Below are 5,579 nucleotides of genomic sequence, written 5' to 3' on the forward strand. Positions count from 1 at the left end.
TACACTAGATGGTAACATGCTGTCACTTACACTACATGGTAATATGCTGTCAGTTACACTAGATGGTAACATGCTGTCAGTTACACTACATGGTAACATGCTGTCAGTTACACTACATGGTAACGTGCTGTCAGTTACACTAGATTTTAACATGCTGTCAGTTACACTACATGGTAATATGCTGTCAGTTACACTAGATGGTAAAATGCTGTCAGTTACACTACATGGTAACATCCTGTCAGTTACACTTTATGGTAATATGCTGTCAGTTACACTAGATGGTAACTTGCTGTCACTTACACTACATGGTAACATGCTGTCAGTTACACCGGATGTAACATGCTGTCAGTTACACTACATGGTAACATGCTGTCAGTTACACTACATGATAACATGCTGTCAGTTACACTAGATTGTAACATGCTGTCAGTTACACTACATGGTAACATGCTGTCAGTTACACTACATGGTAACATGCTGTCAGTTACGCTACATGGTAACATGCTGTCAGTTACGCTACATGGTAGCATGCTGTCAGTTACACTACATGGTAACATGCTGTCAGTTACGCTACATGGTAATATGCTGTCATTTACGCTACATGGTAGCATGCTGTCAGTTACACTAGATGGTAACATGCTGTCAGTTACACTACATGGTAACATGCTGTCAGTTACACTACATGGTAACATGCTGTCAGTTACACTAGATGGTAACATGCTGTCAGTTACACTACATGGTAACATGCTGTCAGTTACACTACATGGTAACATGCTGTCAGTTACACTAGATTTTAACATGCTGTCAGTTACACTACATGGTAACATGCTGTCAGTTACACTACATGGTAACATGCTGTCAGTTACACTAGATGGTAACATGCTGTCAGTTACACTACATGGTAATAGGCTGTCAGTTACACTACATGGTAACATGCTGTCAGTTACACTACATGGTAGCATGCTGTCAGTTACACTACATTGTAACATGCTGTCAGTTACACTACATGGTAACATGCTGTCAGTTACGCTACATGGTAACATGCTGTCAGTTACGCTACATGGTAGCATGCTGTCAGTTACACTACATGGTAACATGCTGTCAGTTACGCTACATGGTAATATGCTGTCATTTACGCTACATGGTAGCATGCTGTCAGTTACACTAGATGGTAACATGCTGTCAGTTACACTACATGGTAACATGCTGTCAGTTACACTACATGGTAACATGCTGTCAGTTACACTAGATGGTAACATGCTGTCAGTTACACTACATGGTAACATGCTGTCAGTTACACTACATGGTAACATGCTGTCAGTTACACTAGATTTTAACATGCTGTCAGTTACACTACATGGTAACATGCTGTCAGTTACACTACATGGTAACATGCTGTCAGTTACACTAGATGGTAACATGCTGTCAGTTACACTACATGGTAATAGGCTGTCAGTTACACTACATGGTAACATGCTGTCAGTTACACTACATGGTAGCATGCTGTCAGTTACACTACATTGTAACATGCTGTCAGTTACACTACATGGTAATATGCTGTCAGTTACACTACATGGTAGCATGCTGTCAGTTACACTAGATGGTAACATGCTGTCAGTTACACTACATGGTAACATGCTGTCAGTTACACTACATGGTAACATGCTGTCAGTTACACTAGAAATTTAACATGCTGTCAGTTACACTACATGGTAACATGCTGTCAGTTACACTTTATGGTAATATGCTGTCAGTTACACTAGATGGTAACTTGCTGTCACTTACACTACATGGTAACATGCTGTCAGTTACACCGGATGTAACATGCTGTCAGTTACACTACATGGTAACATGCTGTCAGTTACACTACATGGTAACATGCTGTCAGTTACACTACATGGTAACATGCTGTCAGTTACACTACATGGTAATATGCTGTCAGTTACACTAGATGGTAACATGCTGTCAGTTACACTACATGGTAACATGCAGTCAGTTACACTACATGGTAACATCCTGTCAGTTACACTACATGGTAATATGCTGTCACTTACACTAGATGGTAACTTGCTGTCACTTACACTACATAGTAACATGCTGTCAGTTACACTAGATGGTAACATGCTGTCAGTTACACTACATGGTAACATCCTGTCAGTTACACTAGATGGTAACATGCTGTCAGTTACACTACATGGTAATAGGCTGTCAGTTACACTACATGGTAACATGCTGTCAGTTACACTACATGGTAGCATGCTGTCAGTTACACTACATGGTAACATGCTGTCAGTTACGCTACATGGTAATATGCTGTCAGTTACACTACATGGTAGCATGCTGTCAGTTACACTAGATGGTAACATGCTGTCAGTTACACTACATGGTAACATGCTGTCAGTTACGTTACATGGTAGCATGCTGTCAGTTACACTACATGGTAACATGCTGTCAGTTACACTACATGGTAACATGCTGTCAGTTACACTACATGGTAACATGCTGTCAGTTACACTAGATTTTAACATGCTGTCAGTTACACTACATGGTAATATGCTGTCAGTTACACTAGATGGTAACATGCTGTCAGTTACACTACATGGTAACATGCTGTCAGTTACACTACATGGTAACATCCTGTCAGTTACACTTTATGGTAATATGCTGTCAGTTACACTAGATGGTAACTTGCTGTCACCATTCCCTTCGGATTCACATATCGCTTTAATATGTGGAACTGTAATGATCGTTATTGCTAACTAGAATTTCAAAATTAAATACTTCCCTGTGTCATTTCTTTAGCACACTACAGTTTAAAATGCTTACGTTAATCTAGCTCCAGACGAACACACCCTTTACCAACATAATAAGCACAGATCATGTAGCCAGGGAAAATGCCTTTGTAAACATTGTTTTCCCATCGTTATGCTGTAAGGTTTTGTAAGAAGGTGACCTCTACTGCCGCCATCTCAGTTTTTGAAACCACGCCATGCTTTGACGTCTAAGATATTTCATATCAAGTATGTCAAGAAAACATCGTTTGCATTACCCTCAAGAAGCATTATATACTGGAGGTGTGGCGGGCTCACAATCTGATTAGGCCGCGAGTGACCTATGTATAAGATCAAAGTCACAGTGCAAGTGATTTGTAAAGTACCTTTACTATTTTCACGAAATTGACCTTTCCTATAGACATTTTCAAGTCGTATGATTAATTGTCTTAGTTTATTTGCTGTATAACGCTTGTGAATGTTCATGAAACACATGTCACTAATATTGAAGGTCAACTTCACCCTCATATGCCTGGTAGTATGTTCATGGCATGCAATGTTTACTGTCCCTTGGTACTGAAGTTTTAAGGATTTGACTGACCATCATTATAGGTCAAGGTCACTGGTCAAACTCATGCATTCAGTGACACCTGAAAGTAAGGAAATCCGTTAAAGCGGAAATCCAGGAGTTTCTTATGAAGGTGTCAAGAGGCAAGATACTCTCTGTTGTAAAGATGTACTGCATTTGGCATGTGTCTTTTTCCAAACCGGAAGTCCAATTGGCTTTCTTTTTAAATAAGTTTCAGGCAATGTAGTTTCTGTTTAAAAGCTATGTTTCCCCCAACTGTATGTCCATATGGGAATTCACTTAAGTTTCTTATTCAGGAAGCTAGGGGCACAGGGCTTTTAGCGTTGCACTTCATATGTATCTTTTCCAAACCGGAAATCATGTCATCAAACCAGAAGTGCATACAATCTAGAGGCATAGGTCATTCTGGTTTAATACTACTGCGTTGAACATGTTTTCACAAACCAGAAATCTGGTCGTTTGACTGGTAGTGATGTCATTAGAGCTGAATATAATTGTCGTATTTAAGTAGTGGTAGGAATGGGACTTTCGGGCTTTAGAACGTGTACGTGTGTTCTTAGATCACAAGTAATTCATTAGACTGCAGCTGCATGTAGGTTCCTCGTTAGCTGGAGGTAGACCTGTGTATATCAGACTGCAGCTGCATGTAGGTTCCTCGTTAGCTGGAGATAGACCTGTGTATATCAAACTGAAACTGCATGTAGGTTCCTCGTTAGCTGGAGGTAGACCTGTGTATATCAGACTGCAGCTGCATGTAGGTTCCTCGTTAGCTGGAGGTAGACCTGTGTATATCAGACTGCAGCTGCATGTAGGTTCCTCGTTAGCTGGAGGTAGACCTGTGTATATCAAACTGAAACTGCATGTAGGTTCCTCGTTAGCTGGAGGTAGACCTGTGTATATCAGACTGCAGCTGCATGTAGGTTCCTCGTTAGCTGGAGGTAGACCTGTGTATATCAGACTGCAGCTGCATGTAGGTTCCTCGTTAGCTGGAGGTAGACCTGTGTATATCAGACTGCAGCTGCATGTAGGTTCCTCGTTAGCTGGAGGTGGACCTGTGTATATCAGACTGCAGCTGCATGTAGGTTCCTCATTAGCTGGAGGTAGACCTGTGTATATCAGACTGCAGCTGCATGTAGGTTCCTCGTTAGCTGGAGGTAGACCTGTGTATATCAGACTGCAGCTGCATGTAGGTTCATCGTTAGCTGGAGGTAGACCTGTGTATATCAGACTGGAACTGCATGACAGTGTAAATAATGTCTGAAGCAATCATATTTCTAGTTTGTAACACTCTTGATTGTTATCTGGCTCATTTTGAGTGTCATCATTGCCTAATTGCGCGGAACAATTAGTGACAAGTTTATATATTCCAAGACTGAATGCATTTCACAGTTCGCTTCACGTTACCCGAGATACAACCAACTCATCATTCATATCAGCGTTACCCTGTACATCAAAACAAAGTATCAACATGTCGAAAAATACAAACTCTCTCCACTGTGAGGTCTGTAACGCTCACACAACACATCGGCACATGCACGCATCTTTGGTGAGTTGTTACATCCTAATGAAAACTCCTGATATAGGTGAACACCCCCTCGTATTTCCTCGTAGCGGAGACCTGATGTTTAATTACACATCTCTATATTTTTAACTATATATTATCTTTACATACATGTGTGTTACTGGTCTAATTGGATTGTGATATTGTTGTTTTTGTAGTTGTTTACAAACTTTCTGATATATTTGAAATGCCATAAATACAACGTCTTAAAATCTCGGTGTTATTTTTGAGTTGTTTGTTTATATGTCGGGCCATTGTATTTGTGTGTATGATCAGATTATTCTAATTACTCGAGCCCCGTCCCAACCTTTGCTTGCTGTATATACTTTGATCGGATGGTCAGGCTCGGTGACTTGGTCGATTGCGTGTAATCGTAGCCCGTCCGCGTGGGATCTTGCTCATAATATCAATCACTGGTGGTCCAGACAATGTTATTTACATGCCGCCATTACATAGCTCGAGTGAGGTATTCAGCAACAAATAAAAGTATGAAGGTACAGGATAGTCCGCTGCAGGAGTAAATGCCTTTACACACTGGTATTGTTTGAAACGACGCCATTGTGAATCAGTCGGGAAAAACACCAGAAACAAATACACATTCAAATGGCCTTACTTGCAGACACGAGTACTGTCAACATTGCGTGTTTTAACATCTGAA

The 5,579-nt window shown here is 40.7% G+C and overlaps 1 long non-coding RNA gene across 1 annotated transcript; it reads left to right on the top strand.

Annotated features, from left to right (window-relative positions):
- Positions 1-2,579: 2,579 nt before the first annotated feature.
- Positions 2,580-5,137, top strand: LOC125382053. The gene is made up of 2 exons (XR_007222215.1): positions 2,580-3,956; positions 4,119-5,137. It is a non-coding gene; the product is annotated as an uncharacterized LOC125382053 (long non-coding RNA).
- The last annotated feature ends 442 nt before the right edge of the window (positions 5,138-5,579 follow it).

Source organism: Haliotis rufescens, unplaced genomic scaffold (genome assembly GCF_023055435.1).
Source record: "Haliotis rufescens isolate VD_foot unplaced genomic scaffold, xgHalRufe1.0.p SCAF_2, whole genome shotgun sequence".
Classification (NCBI taxonomy): Eukaryota; Metazoa; Mollusca; class Gastropoda; order Lepetellida; family Haliotidae; genus Haliotis; species Haliotis rufescens.